Below are 23572 nucleotides of genomic sequence, written 5' to 3'. Positions count from 1 at the left end.
TTATTTCCTAGATAGCCCTCACATCTATCCATTCTTTTTTCATTTCTGCTGCTTTCCATAGACAGCCTTGCCCTTGTCTTCTCTCCTTCTGCTCGCTAACAAATCTCCCTAAGTTCATACTAGTCTCCCTTCTACTTAAAACCCTCTGCTGACATTCCTGTGCCCTGAGAACAAAGACTAAACTAAAGGCCTGTCCCAGGAGGAAGGGAGCTGGAGCCCATCCCAGTCCCAGCACCACCACCCCTGGTTGCTCTTGTGAGTGCCGGGGTACTGAGGCAAGATGGCCATATGGCTCTTGTTTGGGACAATTCATTACCTACCAGGGGTGTGTCCAACTGTGATCATTCCTTCCCCAGGGGTTGTTGTTTAAGCCACAGAAAACTGCACCCAAGCTTGTTCGATGTCTGTTCTCTCAAGTGTCCATGATGCTGGGACCCAAGGGAGGTGAAGGCTTTGTGGTCAAGCTCTGCGGCCTGGCCAGGTCCTGCTCTGTTGTTGAGGACGTGAGGAATGTCCTTTCTCGGTGCACAATCCATGATGGGGCTGCAGGCGTTCATTTTACCCACACTAGAGAAGGCAGGCAGAGCAAGGAGGCTTTCGTTGAACTTGAATCAGAAAATGATAGAAAATGGCCCTTAAAAAAGACAGGGAAAGCATGGGACACTGGTATATTGAGGTGTCCAAGTCCCACAGAACCAAGAGGGATTGGGTGTTGAAACGCAGCCGTCCAATCAGTGCTGACACCACCAACACCGGCTTTGTGTGGCTTTGAGGACTCCCGTTTGGATGCACCAAGAAAGAAACTGCTCAGTTCTCATGGCTGGAAATTGTGCCAAATGGGGTCACATTGCCCGTGACCCTAAGGGCAAGATTACAGAGGAAATCTTTGTGCAGTTTGCCTCCCGAGTTAGCGAGAAGGCCCTAGAGAAGCACAGGGAGAGAATCGGGCACAGATATATTGACATGGTCAAGAGCAGTCAGGAAGAAGCTAGGTCATACTCAGATCCTCCTCTGAAGTTCTTGCCTGTACAGCGGCCGGGGTCTTATGACCTCCCCCGCACAGCCAGGAGGTATATTGGCATTTTCCAGCAAGCGGGCCTGGAAAGGATGAGGTCTGGTGCTGATAGTGCAGGCTATGGGGGCTATGGCTTCCCCACGCATCTCTCTGGGAGAGACCTCAGTTACTGTAGTCTCCTGGGCGTGTACGACCACAGGTATGGAGACGGCAGCTTCCCTGTCCAGTGTACCACTGAACGCTGCATCCACGTGAGAGGGCTGCCATACACAACCCCCGAGAACATTTACGACTTCTTTCCCGTCAACCCTGGGAGGACCCATTTTGAGACTGGCTCTGAGGGAAGAGTGACTCGCGAAGCCGATGCTGAGTTTGCCACTCACAAACAAGCTATGGCAGCCATGACCAAAGACCGGAACAACATGCAACACAGCTGTATAGAACTTTTCCTGAACTCCACAACTGGGGCCAGCAGTGGGGCATATAACAGCCAGATGATACAAGGCATGGGGGTGTCAGCCCAGTCCACCCGCAGTGGCCTCCAGAGCCAGTCTGCGAGCTGCTGTTTCAGGGCTGGCTATGGAGGCCAGAACAGCATGGGTGGATATGAGCATTTGAGTTACTGCAATCAACTTTTCACAGGCACCCAACAAGCAGTGAAAAGCAATTAGGACTCTAGAGGAAGCTGTGGGACCCATTTTGCACCAGGAGTTGTGAAATCTGGATTAAAAAACCACCTCTTCAGTGTTTTCTCATGCAAACTTTCTTCTAGCATGTGATAATGAGTAAACTAAACCTCCTTTCAGCTTTTCTCAATTAGCATTTTGGTAGTGTACTTCAGAGTGATGTTATCTGAGTTAAAGTAGTTTTACATACATTAAATGGATCTTTTACACCACATCACTGAACACCTTGGGGAGGAATGCTTTTTGGAAAGCTCAAAGTGTTAGATCTCTAATTCAAAGAGGAACATTTCTCATGTTTGTTTATTCTAGTTTATTTTCCTTTAAAATCTTTTAGGTTAGGTTTAAGCTTTTAAAAATAAGTTAGTTTTGAAAACTGAGACACATGGCTAATACTGTAGGAACTGGTGATGCCTTGACTTAAAACTGGCTTTGTGCTGTGATTTCCTTTCGGGTGTATTTTGCTAAGTGAAACTTGTTCTGTTTTTTCATTAACTGATTTTTTTTTCTTAAAATAAATTTTTTTCACATACACGAAAAACTAAAGTAACAATAAAATAAAAACTAAATAATAATAAACTAAAAACTAAATAAACTAAAGTCCTAAATATGATCTTCTAAACTGGATAATCTGGCCACTGACCAACTCCTCAGCCTCATATGGAAATACTCTGTCTCTCGTTTCATTCCCGAATCTCAAGGCTTCTCTGAGCCCCTCCTGTTGCTTTAAACTCAAATGCATAATAAGGTTGTTAGCAAAAATAGTAAAGTAAAGACTTCCAAAATTTTTTCCATACAAGAAATGACAAAACTCACAAAGATTTTTGAGAATGAACTTTTTCAAAACTCTGGAAATGAACAAGATACTGTCAGTAATCCAAGGAGTGTTTATTCAGGAAAAGTTACTGAATCTTGGTAAGAACAGCAAGAATTATAGTGATTTAATTTGCCCTAGGCACATCCCCCCATCCCCAGTTCTGAGATAATCTTGAAAATCAAAAGCCCAGAAACATGGTGAAAATCTGAAGCCTCGTAGCCCCTGGAGATGGCAGAGTGGGACCAGAGCGCCTTCAATGTCTCATTCCAGAAAATGATTATTTAACTCTCCAGTCATTCTCTGGAAGAACCCCCTTGCAAGTCTATTTTTAACTAACCTGACTCTGAGCTCCCTGTGTGAAAAGGTTTTGCTCCAGTGCATTTGTTTTTGAGTTGTAAATCTCTTCTTTTCTTTTACTTCATTTAAGATACAACTGCATAAAGAAATGATTTTAAATTTATGTTGGTGAGCACACGGTGCATAATAATGGGATTTGTAGGACAATAGCCGTACAGAGGAGAGGAGAGCGAAATGAGTTATGTAAGAGTAGAGTTTTTGTATATAATTGAAATAAAGTTGGTATTAATCCTAACTAGATTGTTATAAATTGAGATACTAGCTGGACTCCCCAAAGCAACCACTAAGAAAATAACTCAAAAAAGAAATATATAAAACCTCTAATAAATGATAAATCACCCAAATGAAAATGGGCAAATTATTTCAATAGATTTTTCTAAAAAATATACAAATGGCCAATAAATACACGAAACGATATTCAACATCACTAACATTAGAGAATGCAAATCTAAATGGCAACGAGGTCATACTTCCCACTCCTAGGATGACTATAATAAAAAAAGGCTACCGATAATAAGTGTTGGGTGAGGCTATGGAGAAAATGGAAGCTTCATACATTGCTAGTGGGAATATAAAACGATATCTCTTACATTCTGTAGTTCCGCAAAAAATTAAGTATAAGGTTATCAAGCAATCTAATAATCCCGCTCCCAACTATATGTCCAAAAGAATAAAGAAATACATGTTCACACAAAAAATTGTACATGAATGTTCATAGCAGCATTATTTATAAGAGCCAAAAAGTAGAAATAAGCCCAATATCCATCACCTGATGAATAGGATAAATAAATCCAAACAAATATTACTTAGATTCACAAAATAATATTTAGATTTATAATACAATATCTAGATTCATAAAATAATGAAGTATTAATATATGTATGCTACAATATGAATTAACCTCAAAATCCTTATGCTTAATGAAAGAAGCCAGATACAATGGCTCCATATTGTATGAGTCTATTTATATAAAATGCCCAGCATAAGCAAATCCATTACAACAGAGTAGATTAGGGGATGCAGAGGGGGCAATAGGGAAGGACTGGTAAGAGACGTAATCAGGGTTTATATGGGGTGATAAAATGTTCTGGGATTAGTAGTGATAGTTGCACAATCTTATGAATATACTTAAAACCACTGAATTGTACACTTCAAAAAGGTAAAAATTGTGTTTACTATATCTCAATTAAACTTAACTTTAAGAATGTATATTAGACCTCAATTTCATAGCATTTGTCAGAGTTGAATTTTATCTTTCATTTGTAATCATTTGAAAATACCTTTTCTCTTACTAGACTATAAGCTTCCTGAAGACAGAGACCTGATCTATTTTTGATTAGTCTTATATACTCAATGTTTAATTCAATGCATATCTCATAGTGAGTGCTAAGTAAATACTAGTTTTATTAATGAATAGTGAATAAAGTGGTTATGGCCCCAAATGATGTCTGGCAAATGGACCAAGGGCAAAGAGGTTATATGTTCAAGCTATATATAAGATTTGCTTATGTAAGTTAAATGGTACAGTGTCTTTCTATTTCTCCACCTGACATCAGACTATAGATTGACGATCTGCACTTTGCTTTCACTATAATAAATACATTATTTAAAATCATTTCACTTGGTGCACCTGGGTGGCTCAGTCGGTTGGGTGACCAAATTTTGATTTTCACTCAGATCATGATCTCAGGGTTGTGCAATCAAGCCCCGCACTGCGCTTGGTTTGCTCAGTGGGGTGTCTGCTTGGGATTCTGTCTCTCCTTCTTCCTCTGCCCCCTCCACCCCATGCTCTCTCTCTCTAAAATAAATAAACGAATCTATTAATTAATTAAAATCATTTCACTTGATCAAATAGAATTCAGACACATAATCACAGGCTTCTGAAATGGATACTTTTTCAGGGAGAAAACAACAGACTGTAGGATCTGAGAGTTTTTAGTAAACATTATTAATAGATGTAGAGTGAATACAATAAATGCAAAAGAGGCAAAATTATATCTTTTAGACCTGAAATATGAAAATTTCTAATAATAAAAAGCTATTGCTAAAAAATTTTAAAACAAGTATAGATGTCTTATGTAATAATTTCTTTAGAGATTTTATTTATTTATTTGAGAGCAAGAAAGGGGGGGAGGAGTAGAGAGAGAAGGACAAGCAGACTTCCCACTGAGTGCAGAGCCGGAAGCAGGACTTGATCTCAGGACCCTGAGATCATGACTTGAGCCGAAACCAAGAGTCAGAAGCTTAACTGACTGAGCCACCCAGGCGCCCCTTATTTAATAATTTTTAATGAGCATTTGCTGAATGAAAACCTCAGCTATTTGAATTTTGAGAAAAAGCAAATGCAATACATGTACATTGACATTATTTCGTTAGCTGGAATCTTAACCATTCATGTAACTTAGAACGTCTTGGTATAATCTGAAAAATGATGCAGCAAAGAGACAGTTTCTGAAAATTGATTGGGCAGAGAATCATCAAAGGAAGTAGAAATGTGACTCTGCCCACTGTCAAGTTATGAAACAGGTGAAGCTGTCTGATCTGGAGCAGGAAAAAAAAAGATATCAAGAACAGAACCCTGGCTTCTTTTTCACTCTCACATTGCCTCCTTTCCTCTTTCTGCAGACTCTAGGAATATTTCTCATGTGCACACTGGGTTCCAGGAAAAACAAAAGAACCTCAGACAGATAAAAGTAGTCAAGGTACAAGAAATGTATCTGTCCCTGCAAGAGACAAAGTTCGTACTGGGGCTCCCAAGGGTTCCTATGACAAGTTGATACTAACTAGGACACTTCCCACATCAACAGAGACTGAAGTAAGCAAAGGACATTCAAAATACAAATCATTCTTCTTCACCGATGAATTTCTGGGCAATCCAAGGACAAGTGCTTATCCCCACCCCCAAATTTGTGAAGGCTAGGGTAAACTCTCCCCAGAGGAATCGATGAAAAAAGATTCTGGGTTCTGGGTATGGAGAGCAGGGAACTGAGGAAGTGGGTTGTCAGACATCTAGGGTCATATGTTTTTTCCGCCTTTTTTGAAAGGAATTTAAACAGAAAAGTTCAAAGAACGATATACCCACAACAACACTAAGATGAAAAGGCATTTGACATCACTGAAAATAGGCTTTTCCGGTTTCATGTAGCATGCATTCACTTTTGTTATGATATAAAATTTTCTACTTTTTGGTCGGCTTTTTATAACTTTGTCAAAACTATGCAGGAAGAAAAGAGGCCGCCTGGTTCTGTATGGTCTCTATGTATCTCACTCTAAAATATTGGGAAATGCGTAAACTCATAAAAAAACCTACCATTTCTAGCAGTGACAGCAAGGAGTTTGCACATAGTAAAGAACAACATAGTCTATCCTCAGAGGGTTTGCAGTCTAGTGGTGAACCCAGAATACGTACATCAAAAATTAAGTCATTGACTTCATTAATCACAAGTCATGGTGATAGCATTTTCCCTTGATATGATGTGGTGAGAAAGACATCTCACTCTGTGTTCTCCTTCCCCAGAATCCATAAACCTGGTTTAAAAACATTAGACAAATTCCAACAGAAGAGAATTCTACAAAATACTGAGGAGCACTTCTCAAAGCCGACAAGGCCAGAAACAAGGAAAGTCGGAGCAACTGTGACAGCCCAGAGGGATCTGAAGAAACTGGACAACTAAATGAGAGGTGATGTCCTTGACAGACCCCTGGGAGAGAAACAGTACACTAAGTAAAAACTAAGGTCTGAATAAAGCACGGACTTTACTTAATAATAATATATCAATGTCAGTTTGTTAGTTATAGCAAATACACCATGCCTAAGGTAAGAACTTGACCAGTAGGGAACACCAGGCATGGGGTATAAATGAAGTGTGTACCATCCTCAAAACTTTTCTGTAAATCGAAAACCAGTCTAAAATAAAAAGTTTAGGGGAGCCTGGGTGGCTCAGTCAGTTAAGCATCTACCTTAGACTAGGGTCATGATCTCAGAGTCCTGGGATTGAGCCCCAAGTCCAGCTCCCTGCTCAGCAGGGAGTCTGCTTCTCCCTCTGCCCCTCACCCCACTTGTGCTCTCTCTCTCTCTCTTTCTCAAATAAATATACAAAATCTTTAAAAAATAAAATACAAACTTTAAAAACATAAAGCAAAGGAATACATAAGTCTTATAAGAAAAACACAAACCTATAAAGCTATGTGTAACTTTTCATCCAAACTTGTGTTAATCAGATATTATCTACTTGAAATTTGTCTTTAAAATTGTCTCCAGGGGCGCCTGGGTGGCTCAGTCATTAAACATCTGCCTTCAGCTCAGGGCGTGATCCCAGAGTCCTGGGATCGAGCCCCACATCGGGCTTCTCCGTGGGAGCCTGCTTCTTCCTCTCCCACTCTCCCTGCTTGTGTCCCCTCTCTCGCTGGCTGTCTCTCTCTCTCTGTCAAATAAATAAATAAAATCTTTAAAATAAATAAATAAACAAACAATAAAATAAAATTGTCTCCATTAACCAAACCCACTTTTTGTGCAAAATCTAGCTTTTTCCCAAGATTTCTCAGCATTCCCAGGCAGCTTCAGTACATACAGTCATTTCCGGTTGCAAAAGTCCTTTTCTGATGAATTATTGATCTTATTTTGGCTTCTCTCCTGTGACCAATTTCTTCTCTCCTTTCTGCTAAAGAATTCACATATTCCCTCATTCACAAATACCACTAAAACCTAAAAGTCAGACTTATACCCCCTCACAAACCTCCCCACCTCCTACCCAAAAGCTCAGCAGCTGCTTGGATTAAAAATAGATTGTTTTTTGTTTATTTGTCTAAGTTGTTTCAATAGAGAAGCCCCTGAAGTAAAGGCCTATAGTATTATATTCACAATGTTTGTATAATACATGTAAGTAACACTGAAAGTACACAAATGATCTTTTCCCATTCTCTGGATACAGAATGTCATCAAGTTTCATGTTCATAAATCAGTATAAGATGGGCACCATACCAACAATGAACTCAGTATCTTCTCCATAACACCCCCTCACCACCAACAACTTTCTATTAATCAGGGTCCTGGTGGGAGATGAATCTTCTCAGAGAAGAGACTATTTAGAGGTTTGAGAACCAAAATGGAGACAGCAATAGTCAGGGATTGGCAAAACAAGGAAGCCATTGCCACCCTGGGGCTTGAAGGGGCAAGGAAAGGGGGCAGTGGTATCAGATCCAGGTGTTCTCAGGGATATCGGGGCTTTGCAGAATCCCATGCAGAAGAAGGAGGGAGGAGAAGAAGTACCCTGCTCTCTCTCTCCTTCTATTGCCCACTCTTCTGCAAGTGCTTCCCACTGACCAAGGCCAACTGGAAAAGGAAAGAGAGAGAGGCTCTATGGGAACCATTCTTCTGTGGCACGGGGCAGGAAGAGAGGAGCAGAGGATGGAAAAGAACCAGGCCTCACTGTAAGTACCAAAAGGACTGGGATACATCAGCCTTTATTAAAAATTGCCAGCCCCTCTTCTTAAGACTGTATTTCATATCCCCCTATCCATCCAACTCTTACATCATTATTTGGAAAACTTTAGTTCTCCACTCTCTGCTTGCTTCTAAAGCTCCACTGCCTTCTGTACTACCAAAGATGGGTTATTGAGTGGTTCTACAGTGGGCCATCTCTTCAGGCTCCCTTCTTCTACAGTAAAGAAATAGCGGTAACTTAAGAATTTCGAACTTTCTTGCTGTACTCTAGATTCTGGGATAGGAAGGAAAGAGTAACAAAATAAAATAAATCCATTGTAACATATAAGTGATTGCTATCGATTTTAGCTTTAAATATTTTCCTCCATTATATTGTCTCATGGAGAAAATTGAGCAAAAGCATGCGGAGGCAGATATCCGTGCAAATGTACTCTAACACTAGCTATTGAGGACACATTGATATCTTTAAATTAAAAAATAGATTAATGAAAAATGAACATCCTGTAAGAGCACTGGTGGTGAGTTGAATGAGCAAAGCATCCTGCTCTCCCACCAAATGGAACTTACTACTTGGTGTCCCTATGTCAATGGAGAAAGTTCTAAAGAATCATAGTAAATCATATGCTACCATGTGGTTACCAGCCCCATCTTTTAATGAGAGTATTACTTTGGGCAATATCAACTACTGGAACAAAAAGAGATTTATTTCCCACTTGCCTAATAGCTATTGGGCCAGGGATGTATCCCTTCACATGGTGACACAGGGACCCAGATTCTTTCCATTTTGTGGCTCTGCTATCCCTTGGGGCCCCCCTGTCATCTGCATCTGGGCAATAGAGGGAAAAATTGATCTCCTACAGTTGGAACCATACCTTCTTCCAAGAAGCATTGGCACAAAAATGGCATACATTCTATCCATGCCCATTCCATTGGCCAGAACTCAGGCATATGGCCACATCTAACTGTGGAGACCAGGAAATGTAGGCTGGCTGTGTGCTCAAGAAGAGGAAATGGAGTTTTGGTGGGTAGCTCTACCACGCCACACGAGGGTCGTGAGAACGAATACTTGAACATTTAACAATGTCTGAACAATCATTTCAACCTTTGATATTTAAAGTTATTATTGCTATAAGTTAAATATTACAAGATAAAGTAAACCTTTATTTATATATGTTAATTTAAAATATTCATATTAATTGGTATAGATTGAGCACAAATATAGTATCTTTACTTTAAATTTTAGGGAAACAACTGGGACAAAATGTTCTACCATATGCTATTTTCCCATTTGGGTTCATCCCAGGGAAGGTGGGTTACGAAACAATATCTACAATTACAATAACAGAATAAAACATTAAAAATCATACTTTTATTTCTACCTATCTAGATAAAATAGTTTATTCTCTTAGTGCTTCTATAAAATAGAATGAAATTTCTCTTATCAATAATGAAACACCTTGGGGGCGCCTGGGTGGGTCAGTCGTTAAGCGTCTTCCTTCAGCTCAGGGCGTGATCCCGGCGTTCTGGGATCGAGCCCCACATCAGGCTCCTCCGCTGGGAGCCTGCTTCTTCCTCTCCCACTCCCCCTGCTTGTGTTCCCTCTCTCGCTGGCTGTCTCTCTCTGTCAAATAAATAAATAAAATCTTAAAAAAAAAATAATGAAACACCTTCGATCCTTTAATTGAGAATAATCAGATTTCTCTGCTAAGGAAAAGGAAAGAGTGAAAGAACCAAGCACTCTGAAGTTCACGATTAGTAACTAATTCCTTTTTATGCTTGCCCAGCTTCTTGTTTAAGTAAGAATCATCAGTAAACCAACATAAAAATCAGCTAAGTTTTGTCTGTCTGTTGGTTGGTAATGTAATCAACTTCTATACTGCTTTTCTGGGTGAGGCATTGTGCCATTTGGTGATCACAGATGTCTTATTAAGTTGATAACTGAGGGACACCTGGGTGGCTCAGGTGGTTAGGTGTCTGACTTCAGCTCAGGTCATGATCTCAGGGTCCTGGGATCCAGCCCTGCATCATTGGCATTCCTGCTCAGTGGGGGGTCTGCTTGTCCCTCTTCCCCTCCCCTTTCCCTTCCCCTGTTCGTGCTTTCTCTCTCTCAAATAAATAAATAAATTAAATCTTTAAAAACAAAAAAAGATGTTAACCAAAAGCTTATAGTCTAGTAGTTACTAATGAACTTTTACTATGTGGTTATTCAATCCACAAAACTATCCTATAGAATAGGCGTTATTACCCCCACTTTATAGTAAGAACATTCAGACTCAGACATTGAACAACTTGTCCCAAGATGTTATGGTTGAGTTAGAACCGAACCCAAGTCCCTGGCTCCTTCCTCTACTATATGTGACTACGATTGCATTCTATTTGAAATGGGCTGTTCCTGAAAATTCAATATGGTCAGTTAGATTGTTTTCTAACAGTTTTGTTCAATTTGTCTCATTTTAAATTTATGTTTTGTATTGTAATATTAAAAAACTGTGCTCCTTATACACATAGTCTCATTTCCGATTTCTAATAGTATGGTATGTTCTCCTAACAGGGAAAGCATAATTTTTTCCTTTAAAGTGGAGTTTGCTGACCTTTCACTAATGAGTAAACAGTGCCACCTTCTGTCTGTGTTCTCATAAGCAGTTGGAAATATAGTCTTGAAAGACTAGGCTGACACAGATCCAAGACAGGAAGCAAGGAATCTGGAGAGTTTATCATCTTGGCAATGTGTAGCACATCTTTGAACACTTGCAAAGAGGCTAATTGTTTGAAAGGCCTCTCAGGGCAGATTCATGTGGAAAAAAAAAAAAGTTCTGTGTGATTAATTATCTGAAACCTTTGGATATGGAAGGAAGAGGGAAAAGGCAGGAGGGAGACACAGTGACAGAAACAGGTGGCAAGTGGTTATAAAGATTCGGGGTTAACGTAGTTGAAGGGAGAAAGTAAGCAATTCTCTTATTTGTTCTATCATTAGTTTACTCATTCCCTCAATATCCATCTTAAGTAAAACATGTCTGACATTTGTCAAAAAAGAAAAAAGAAAAGGATAGTCATGAAATAATGTATTAAGCCCTTAAGATTGAATACAGAAAAAAATATTTTTCTCTCTGCATATGAAGCATGATTGTCAAAGCTGGGGCACATGTGACAGCTTATGTAAATGTGAAAATCTTCTAGGGTTGGACATTCAGCCAGGAAAACACGTGCTTTTGTTGCTGAGGTTGTTTTTGTTTTCGTTTGTTTGCAAATCCATGTTATTTTGCAAAATGTATTTTTAGTCTCGCCATACTTTCTAGCCATCTTACAAAAGAAAAAAAAAATCAGTTAATCAGTTTGTATCAAGACTTACGTGAGTTCATTTCAATATTTCTGTCTCACGATGCTCACCTTTCACGAATCTAGACTAGTTTAATCTGTATGGGTAGGAGCCGCTTTCAGAAATGTTTAATGTTAATCATATGAACTGAACAACGTAGCTGTTCTTCTAAGGAATTTGAAGAGATGGTGGGAACCCCCAAGGGAAGTAACTAACATCGCTGAAGTTCTCTTAGGGAGCTCCAGACCATAGCAAGTCAAGAGCATGAATGAAAGACAGCTTGAACCCGAATCTGGAAAGTATGACTTTTGGGAGGATGCTGCTCTCTCTATATCATTTTGCATATTCAGAGGCAAAGCAGGGACAATGACCATGTGTGGGTAAAATAAATGTATAATTGGAAATGTTTCCACATTGCACCAAGGGAAAACAGTTGCTCGATTGTGGGCAAATAATTACAAGCTGTTTCTTCATGTTCATCTACTTTTCTCAGCCTTTTACCAAACTGAGGTAAAGGGAGTTTTCTGTCTATGTATGAGGCTAATTTTCATCTGTCAAGAGTTACTCCAAAGATTCTCCAAATCCCCAAACACATTTCCATTCGTTTTAATTTGGATTTTATGTGATGCTGTAGAGTGGTCAGTGATGGACAGAGATGCTCGCATTTTGGGGGCTTAGTGAAATTAACAGACAACTTACTAACGTGTCTCTAAGAAACCTGGATATCTATGCTTTGAAAGGTTATCCAGTCTGAAGAGAATCTTTCATCCAGTGCAGAGTACTCTATGTGTGGATCCTTAATCCACTCCCAGTGTCCCCAATGTCCCATTCTATTCAACATTAGCCAGAGGTATCATACTTTGATGTCGTATTAAACACATTTTAGAAAGCCCAGAATTTCCTATTAATTTGTAAGTCAACACAAGAAACTTAGCTTCCTAGATTGGCATATCTATTTCTATAGATTCATTAATGTCAACATTTCATGATTTCCATTTTGCAGGACAGTCATTGTATGGTACCATGGGCATGACATGTCAACATAAGAAGTGATTACACTGATCTGAAAAGTGCGTGTATATATATTCATTTCCCATTTCATAAAACTGTAATACTCTTTATGATTATTTTTCTTTTAAATGAAGTCACTTCCAAGCACACATAATGCAAATCATTATGAAAATCTTAATGTCCTGTTGTCTCTCTCTGGCTGTAGGTGAGCAGGAGTAATGACAAGGGGGTTGCATTTGCTGGGAACGCTCCAAATGTCCTTACACAGATCCCCAGGAGAATGAGATTCTGCCATTACTCCCCAGCTGTGATACCTTGTTGATGAAGTTTTAGAATATCAGTGAGGTTCGGTGGTGTGAGGTCCGGAGCCAATGACCAAGAAAGAATTCTTAAGACATCTCTGGTGCAAAAAGATGATTTTATTAAAGCACGGGGACAGGACCCTGGGGCAGAAAGAGCTTCTGCATGGGGGTTGTGAGGAATGGCTGATTATATACTTGGGAGCTGGGGAGGTGAGGACAAAGGGGGTAGGCAGAAGAACTGTCATACGATAAAGAAGTCTCTCAGGATAATGGAGACCTGGTTCTTGCCAAGCCAAGCCTGTTTTTTCCTCTAAAGAAGCATTAACAGGAAGACAGTTGGGAGTTTCCTGGAGGAATGTTACATTCTTCCTATCACATGTCCTTGTCAATGAGCTTCAGGTTTAGAAGAAATTCAATTTTACTTACATTTCCTTCCGTCTCAGCTTCCTCAATTTTATGGAAGGGAGGGTGATGTTAGGGCTTCGGGAAAATTGAGTTATGGGTCTCTGGAAGCTAAGTTATTGATAAGAAAGCTTCTTCCTTGTAAATCACTAGGACATTTGTAAACTGAGGGAGACTTCTGTCCTGTGGGACTATGATCTCTATCAGTTAACCATTTGTTTTTTTCCTTTAGGGCAGCCAGGACTGCATGAGGAATGTCACATATATCACATGGGGGGGGTGTAGGGTGCCAGCTTCTGCTTTGTCCTCAGCCAGCCTTCTGCTCCCTCATCATTGTGATGGAAAAAACCCAGGTACATGCAACAATATGATTGAGTAATTACACCGACGAGTGTAAGTCACTCCAACATTAGGCTTGAGTTTAACCAGAAGTTCTCTCAAGCGTATGATAACCACTCTGTACATGAGTCAAGTTTTATCTCCCATGAACTCACCTCTATTCATGGCCACTTCACAGGACCTTCTCCAAAGGGCAGTTCATTAGACCACTTGTGGCATCGCCCTGACAACTGTTCATACTTTTATCCAGTTGATCCTTTTATCTAATTAGTTCGATGTACATAAATTGGATTATTATCACATGTGTTTTTATAGGTAAGTCACTTATATGTGCATTAATTTGCTGAGGCCGTCGTAACAAAACACCATAAATATTTACATTTATTTACTATAATCCCCTTCAAGTAAAAGTCCCATGGCCAGAGAAGCTGGGAGTAGTGTTGGCGTATCTTCAGTCTTTGCTCACACTTGAGAATTAACTTCCCTTTTGTTCTTAACTCAGCTTTGTCCTGAAGTCAACAGAATGAAACTGAACATTTTCCATAGTTCTACTTATATCATCTCCTCTCTCTCTCTAAATCTCTTGCTCTTTCTTTTCTCTCTCCCCTTGGTCCAGCTCTTTCTCTTTTTTAAATGAGTAGCTGGTGTAATTCCTCCTATATATTCTAATTAACTAATCTTATTTTGTTTCTAATTAACCTTTATGACTTTCCCACTTCCTATAAAATATACTCATCCTTGAATACGTACAGCCCATTCAAATGTTGACTCTACCTGTTGCAAGGTTATGGATTTTAAGCTTCTAAAGTACTCTTCCTCACTGAAGTTTGAGGAAAGTGCAAGGTAATATTATAAAAATTAAAGTGTTACCAATACTTAATAAGGGATAGCTGAATAGACAAATATGTCGAAAAAGGTAAGTGACATAGTGGATTATAAGCATGGGAAATCCAGAGTTGGTTATTAATTTACTTATTAGTGAACATAGTTTTTCTTAAAAATATTTTATTCATTTATTTATTTATTTTAGTAATCTCCACACCTGACATGGAACTCGAACTTACAACCCTGAGATCAAAAATCGCATATCCACTGACTAAGCCAGCCAGGCACTCTGGCGTAGTTTTGAAAAACTCTTATACACCTTTAAATTTTTCTTCATTACCTCACCTTGACTATGTACTTGGGTACAAAATTCCTTCATCTTTAGTCTGCCTTGGACTCTTTCTCAGGGTACCAACCAGTGACTCATCACAATTCATTTTTTTCACAATTTTCTAAGTAAAAAGATAATAGTTCCACTTACTGATGGCTTGCATATGCTAAAAACACTATTAGGTGATAATACGTACTTATAATCCTATCAACGGCCTGGGAAATATTAGGAAATTTCTTTATGAATGAAGAAATAGATATTCCAGTTTATTATAGTCCAGGCAGGGGGGTCAGTCTACCTCCCCCTATTGTGCAAAGCAGAGACATAGTTGAGATTCAAGACCAGGTATGTTAGCCTGACTTTAATGTTCTTTCACGTGCATTAAAATGGCTTGAAGAAAATGTATTAATTCTCCTCTTCAGTAACCTTTGCCTTTAAGCTAGTCTTCTTTTTAAATAAACATAAATAATCTAGGGGCACTGGCAAGCCCTCCGCAGAAATCAGTAGTTGATATTTTCTATTAATCCCTGCATTAAAAATTTAAAAAAAGAGAGAATTTATTTGAATTATGTGGTCTCAATACAAATGCTAGTAAAAGAAGCCCAGTGGCTCATACACGACAGAACAATGCCCAGGTTTAACATTTTACCTGTCTCATTTTCTCATTTATCATAAATTGCCTCCACCCAATCAGTTCGATACATATAAATTACTGTGTTTTTATAAGTTAGTCACTTATGCATGTATTAATTTGCTAGGATGGCCATCATAAGAAGCCACAAACTGGGTGACTTACATGACACAAATTTCTCACAGTTCTGGAAAATCAAGGTGCCAGCATTATTGGTCTCTCCTGGGGCCTTTCCTTGGCTTGCAGATAATCCCCCCAGTGCCTCCTTTCCCCCCTCATGCTTGCCCTGCATACATGCCTCTGATATCTCTTTGTGTGTCTGAATCTCTTCTTGTAAGGACACCAGTCATATTGGATTAGGGCCTACTCCCATGACCTCATTTAACCTTAATTACCTCTTTAGAGGCCCTGTTCCCACATACAGTCACATCTCGAGATACTGTGAATTAGCGTTTCAACATAAATTTGGGGTTGGGGGAACAAATGTCAGCCCATAACAGTTTGCATAATCATAGCACTGAGTATTAAATTTCTCTTTGTGTAAAGAAGGAAGATGTTAGCACAGGTTTTGAAGCAGTTCAAAGAGGGAGATAAAGCCTGATCTGTTAGTCAAGTTTGCAGTAGGCAAACAGAAGATAAGTGATTGTTCATGTCAGGGAATATGTCGAATACGTGAGTAACATAGATGGAATGTGAGAAACACTGTTACTATGGCGATGAATAAAGGTGTGCTGAAGCCAGGAAGGCCGGAGCTCGGGATGGCAGGAGTTTCAGTCAAGGAGAAATGACCACTGGATTTTGCAAGATACGTCAGGGGACTTTGGTAAATTAGAGATGCAACCCAATGATAAAGAGAGTACTTGTAAGAACTAAGAATAATCACTCCGAAAGAAAACAGGTGGAAACCAAATAAAGGAAGTTGAATAACAGTAGCAGGAACTACGAAATCTATTGAGAAGGCCTCACCATAAGCACCGGAGAATATTTAAGGATTTGATGTTCCACAAGGAGTGGGAAGGGGTGGCGGAGAAAGCCTTCCGGGAAAGAGTTTCGAATGTTTGCAGTGTAAAGCCTTCAGGGGGATGTGGACACCAAAAACACCTCTCTTTTTTTTTTTTTTAATGATTTTTTATTATATTATGTTAGTCACCATACAGTACATCCCCGGTTTCCGATGTAAGGCTCGATGATTCATTAGTTGTGTGTAACACCCAGTGCACCATGGAATATTACTCAGCTATCAGAAAGAACGAGTTCTCAACATTTGCTACAACAAAAACACCTCTCTTATCCAGAATTAAAGTACTGACAGTCCACTCCCCTACCACTTGAGTTTCTCTGGAATTCTGTAGTCTCTTTACCTTTGAGCTAATTTTCTATATTTAGAAAAAGGAAGACCATTCATTTGGGGTCTTTCTCAGATTCAATTGTTCTAATTGAGAGATTTCCAGTCAGTGGAACTTAGAAGGTTGGAGGTGGAAATAGGGAGAACCTCAGATCATATGAGGAAGCCCTCAAATCTATTTTCACACCAAGCATCAGTTATAGAATTCATTCTATCTCCAGATTTAAAAAAAAAAAAAAAAGTTTATTTTTTTTAGAAGCAGAGCTGTGGCCCTTTAACAGGGATGGTGTTTCTTTAAATAAAATTTTCAAAAATTTATGAAAGTTTCACAAGTGTAGAAGAAACATGGCACTCCTTCGACAGTCTTAGATTTAAATGTATCCATGCAATTTAAGTAGTATCATATTTGGAACATTAAGAATTCTTTAAAGAGCAAAATATTTGAGGGAGTTTTCGTCTCAAATTTTTGAAATTAAAAAAATGTGTAGTATTTTTTAAAATCTGATAATTCACTTATAAAGATGTTGCTGGAAAAAACTAGTGTCATGGTGCAGACATTATGGACAGAGAAGATATTTTTCTATTTGGCGGAAAGAATTAATGTGGGTTATACCTCATATTTAGTGTGGCCTTTTTCTGTTTAATTCAAGTGAAAAAGTGGCAAATATAGAAGAGATTTCCCCCACTAACTGAGAAAGGAAATCACACATCTTTTTTTACAATTTTAAATGGGACAAATCCCTTTTGGAAGACAGGAATGCATCAGATATTAGCAAAATGCAAATACAATTAGTAAGACAAATTCACAAATAATGACACATAAAGATGGACACCATGTTGCAAGATTCAAAGCAATGTGAATAATAAAAATGAGAGCTAAAAGCTATCAGATTCACAGGGATTTGAATAGTCTGTTACAACTACGAACGACTGGATTAAAGCTTTATGTGATAGAATCTAAGAAACAGTTCGCTAACTCAGTGGTTTGATTGGACAGAGTTACAGTCTTAAAATATAACGCTCATAGCAGTAGCAGATGAAAGAGATGCTGGCAACCAGAAACTATGTCATAGCACACGAAGAGTTTATGAGCACCTACACAGAAAATCGGACGGAGCCAATGGAGTGGAAGAGATGGATATACTTGACCACTAGAGTATTGACCTGGCTATGAATGCTGCTCCAAGATGTGGGCCAAGAAGTGTTGGAGACAAGTTTGAGATTTCTAGCTGAGATGGCTAAGCAGATGATAAGGCTGTTAACTTAGGAAAGCAAGAAAGAAACACAAGATAAAGGGCAAGTCGTATCACAGGATTGAGGGAGGGAGAGAAAGAATGTAAGAGTAAGAACTTGCACATCATGAGTCTAAATTCTAGTTCAAACTCAAATGGAAAAGTCTAAGGCACAGAAAGAAAAGGAATATACTCCATATTTGCCATTTCCTTTTACACTTTTTATAGACTTGTGCTCAGCACTTTGTATACATTTTTATCCGATCTTGTTGGCTTGCCTCATTGATAACATTCTCGTCTCTATACCTGGCTCTTGCTTCTCATCTCCAGGGAATGAAAAATAAGCACAAAACTGTACATACACTTTAAGGTGGGGAGCTGTCAAATTAACTTAATGAATTTGGCTTTCATTTTTCCATTGAAAAATACACTTTTATAAATGGAATAGATTTGAGTGTTTGTATATAGTTATGCATTTATCTTGATATGCTTAAAAGGGAAAAGGAGAAACATAGGAAGAGGAAAATTGAAAGGACCTAGGATGTTAGCAGCCTGTTGAAATAAAAATAAAATTTGCAATTTTTTCCCCTACCTATCAGAACATTTTTATGCTGCAGGCAGTGAGTACCTGGGTAGTTTTATTATTTGATGTCATTTTAGAAGAAAAAGTGATATGGGTGACTTTAGCCTGGGATAGTCACATAGAGGAGATCATTAAAAAGACATTTGATTAGGGGAGCCTGGGTAGCGCAGTCGTTAAAGCGTCTGCCTTCGGCTCAGGGCGTGATCCCGGCGTTCCGGGATCGAGTCCCACATCGGGCTCCTCCGCTAGGAGCCTGCTTCTTCCTCTCTCACTCGCCTGCTGTGTTCCCTCTCTCGCTGGCTGTCTCTCTGTCACATAAATAAATAAAATCTTTAAAAAAAAAAAAAAGACATTTGATTATACACAACCTATAAAAATGTTCACTCCCCTAACATGCTTTTTGTGCAAAAATATCCCACTACCTGTGGGGACTGCCTGAAATTAAATAATGGTTCTTTGAGAACAGGGAGGATTTTAGTGCCCAGGCAGAATCCCCTTGAAGGCTGCCTTGGGCTTTGCCTGGGGCTGTTGGGAAGGGGCCTTCCATGGGGAAGAAGTGCAAAACCCAGCATAAAGTATCTATTGAAATCTGAGGAGATGATTAACTCATTTAAAATATCTCTGAAGGAACTTTCCAGAATCTTGAAAGAGGAAAACTACTTTAGTTTATATAGTTTTTATTAACTTCAAGGACCCACGATATGCTTTCTCTGGAGCAGAGTCTCAAGGGGTCATTTGAGCAGCAGGAGTCTTTGGCCATACATAGCAGTCTCCGCAGAAGATTACTTTGCCCTCTTGATAGATTTCTTTGTGTAAGGTTGAGGAGTCATTTTTAAAATTCCCATGGGGTTGTTTTTCTCACACACTGAGAAGAGACATTAGTTAGAGTCACAGAAACTGATTTTATGCTGTTTATGTGGAGTCAAGTATGTTCAGAATTATACATTTGATATCCTGTAGAGTGGGACTTGATGAAGCTTCTGGGGTCTTCGCTTTATATTTGCAACAATATTTTGAGCATAGGAAAGAGACAAAATAGGACCATTCATCCTACCCTATCAGATATTATTCAACAGCCCCTAAGGCTGATTAACTCACTGCAAACCCTACTGGAGAAGGAACTGGACTTGCGTGCTTCCAAAGGGTCATCACAGAAAAATGAGAGCTGGGATAAACAAGTTGTGTGAGACAGTAGAAATGATTGCATTTTTTCTCTCCAGCACAACACCGGTGAATTTGCTGGTCTTGGTATGAAAAAGACTATTTTTCTTTCATCTTTATTCTAGTCAGTAACTATCCCATCAACGAAAAAACCCAGAGCTTTTGCTACAAACTTTGGTGACACTTTGACCTTCAGCTCCTCCTACAGAGATGCACAACAAATTTTGTTTAGAAAATTGACTTTCTCATGATGAAAACCTGTGAAAGGAAAGTGAGGGAAATATTGTTTTTCTCACCTGAGGAACATCAGCATAACATTTGAGGCCTTTGACTTACTTGTGAAACTCATTATTCTGCTTGATCATGTCTATAAGGCTAAAAATGACCAAATACTTTTAATTTACAAAAAGAATAACATTCTTTTCTTTATGAAGTGATACCCTTCCATATGAACTTTAAAATAGTGTGCATTTGTTGTTTCTAAATTTATTATGCTTGCTTTTTCCTGCATTGAAAAACCTCCTATACATTACTGAAATGTATAACACATATCTTTAGTAATTAAAGGGTTTTGAAATACATCAGAGTAGAAGCAATTTCTGCACATATAGAAAGTGTCAACATCTGTAAAGTTTAAAAGAAATATAACCCAAGCTCTTATACACAAAAAAAATGTTTTGACATTTAGATTTTCTAAAGTAACTTGAACAGATTAGACTTTAGGTATTAGGTATGAAAAGTAGAAAAACTCTGCTTACAGTTGAAGCTTTAAGACCAAAGGATAAAAATTGTAAAATAAATGGATCTGAGGTACAATAGATGTGTGACTCAAGAATTTCAACTAGACTGGACAAGGAGCTTTACTTTGGTATCTTAAATTAAAATCATATTAAAATATCTAGTTGGCTTACTTTATCATGTTCTAGGTACATTTCATACTTTTTAAAAAACAATTAACTTTTTTTTTTTTTTTTTTTTTTTTTTTACCCTTGACCCCCATTGAGCTATCATCCTATTTCCTATAATGAATCAGCGTTCTTAACAGAATTTTTCACAGGCTGTTTCCTCTTCTGGATTTTGCAGTCACCTCTCAACTCATGCAAAACTAATTTCTACAGCTTCTTTTTTTTTTTTTTAAGATTTTATTTATTCATTTGACAGAGATAGAGACAGCCAGCGAGAGAGGGAACACAAGCAGGGGGAGTGGGAGAGGAAGAAGCAGGCTTCCAGCAGAGGAGCCTGATGTGGGGCTTGATCCCAGAACTCCGGGATTACGCCCTGAGCCAAAGGCAGACGCTTTAACGACTGAGCCACCCAGGCGCCCCTAATTTCTACTGCATCTATACCAGCAAAATAATTTTGAAAAGATTTGAATGTCCTCCATGATGTTCATTCCAATGGAAGCTTTTCAGTCCTCATCTGTCTTGATCTGCAGCAGCGTTTGCAAGGACCCAGGGGATTCTGAGGTGGGCTAATGCTTGAGAATCACATCCTTAGGTCATTTATACTTTGATAAAGATAAGATCATGGCCTCCACAAATGGACAGAGTGAGAGACTGGAGCATGAAGATTACCCACAAGAGCCTCCCTTCTCAGATTTACAAGGTATCAGAAAACCAAGTGTTTGCAAATTGTCATAGTCATAGTTCTGAATTTCCATTATTCCCTTTGGCAATTCACACTCTCTTACAAACATGTGAATGTTTGGGGTGAGCAGGTTGGGAAGTGTTGGGTTAGTGGAAGGATAAAGTATGGCAACCATATGCTGATGGTTTTCCAAAAATATCTTTAGTAGTTTATAGGCTATACGCTTCAGATTTTCATAATCCAATCTAATACTCCCAACCCCATAGTTCTAACCGTCCAGGTCAACCAGTGTATTCCTCCATGAATTCCAATCCTACCTTGAGAGGAGAAAAGAGTTTCAAAGAAGGAACATAAAGATCTGTGCATGTAACTATCCCAAACGTCATTTTCTCTTTTCTAAGTATCTTTAAATGTTATTTATTTAACATTTCCTTTTTAAGAGATCTTTAAAGCAGAGTTGAACTTTTAAAAGGTCAATTTTTGTGGTACTTTCTTGGAACATGGAAGATAAAAATAATGAGAGAAGCAACTTTCAAATAATGAGAGAAGCAACTTTCAAAAAGACATACTACTCTAGGTTTTGTTTTGTTTTGTTTTGTTTCTAAAGCATGTAATTGGTAGAGGTGCCTTTCTTTTGAAAAATAGTTATATCTTGTTCCCTCATTTGCCAACATGGTATAGTGACTGTTTCTATGAGGTTGAATGTGTCATCTCAAGTTGGATTTAACTCCAATCAGAGAAGTTGGAGTGATAAAAGCAAGAAATTACTGTAAATCTTAAAGTACATTTTGCTCTTTCCCGTATGTTCACTTATCTCTTTAGGGAACTAACTACTCATTTCCTTGTGTTCTCAAAATGTGGCCATTTAAAGCAATATAATTATAATAATTTTGCAAGCATTTCCTTCCTCATGTACTCATTAACTTAGCTGGAATTGAAATTTTAATAGATACCACTATGACTAGAGTCACACATTTTACATGTAAGTAATTACAAAGTTAGAGCAAAGTTAGAACAAAAAATACTACACCTATTTACCGCTTCATTTGCTGATTAATTAGTGAAATTTAGAATCAGGTCAGGCTATAGAGCAAAAGTGTCCTAGCTAAACTTAAAATTCATCCTCAGAATTTGAATTTTTCTTCGATTCTAGGATCTGTTTGTCTGTCTGTTGTTGATGTTGTTGTTGTTTAATGTTCAGGAAATACCTTGCCTTACCACTCACTATAGCCACAAATAAACAGGAGAAAAAAATATATAAGATTGTTTTGGTGAGGTTATTAGTAAATGAATTGAGAGATTAGTGAATGATATAATGAATCACCTAATATCTAAACAGTAATGAGTAAATGAATACATAGTCTTTCCTTCAGTCCAATTTTTCAGATATTGACTATGGACTACCCATGCTCTCCTTGCCAAATGCCAAGCCATTTGGTCCTCTTCTTCTAGGCTCTTTTCCTTTCTTATCTGTGGACCAACTGTCATCTTTCTTAACAGAGACTGCTCATCTCCCTGTAACACCTTTCAGATGACACCAGAGTTTGCTAGATTTTCTTGTATGTGAATGACAGGACATGCCCTCAAATCCTAGAAGTGTTTGCTGAAAAAAAGTATTTAATCTTTTGGTGTTTATTTTTAATTTCATTGAGCCAATGATCATCCTAAGCCAGCTAATCAATCTTTGTAATGGCCAATGAAATTAATGAGGTATAAACCAGCTCTCAATTGTCTGTATAGTAGTATATCAAAGATACAAATAATCTGAAAATAAAAGATAAAATCAAATATGCTATCTTGTACTACAACTTTTGTCCAGAGATGTGTCTTAATGTCTTTATTCTTCCTAGGCCAATAGGCCGCATAGAATGATTTCATTTAATTGTAATAGGTCAAATGATTTTGACTAATATTAGCACCAACTAATGAGCGCAAGATATGCACTAGATTTTTAATGTTTTATCATCTTTATGCAACTAAATTAGGACCAATGAAAGATGCTAACAATTTTTAAGTAAATAGTCTAATAGGGAAGAGTTACTGGATGTGAAATTGCAATATTCTACAGTTAACAGGACAAGTATTATAACCAATTTATCTTCCATAGAGAGCAAAAATCGGTATGCTAGAAATATGTTGACTTTCATAATGAAGCCATATTGATATTCAATATTTTTATGGATAGTCTACCA

At 38.3% G+C, this 23572-nt stretch overlaps 1 pseudogene; it reads left to right on the top strand.

Annotated features, from left to right (window-relative positions):
* Positions 1–422: 422 nt before the first annotated feature.
* Positions 423–1686, top strand: LOC103673195 (annotated as a pseudogene).
* Positions 1687–23572: the final 21886 nt, after the last annotated feature.

This window comes from Ursus maritimus, unplaced genomic scaffold (genome assembly GCF_017311325.1).
Source record: "Ursus maritimus isolate PB19 unplaced genomic scaffold, ASM1731132v1 scaffold_4, whole genome shotgun sequence".
Taxonomy (NCBI): Eukaryota; Metazoa; Chordata; class Mammalia; order Carnivora; family Ursidae; genus Ursus; species Ursus maritimus.
The sequence above is the reverse complement of the archived record's forward strand: the minus strand, read 5'-3'. Positions and strand labels throughout refer to the sequence as shown.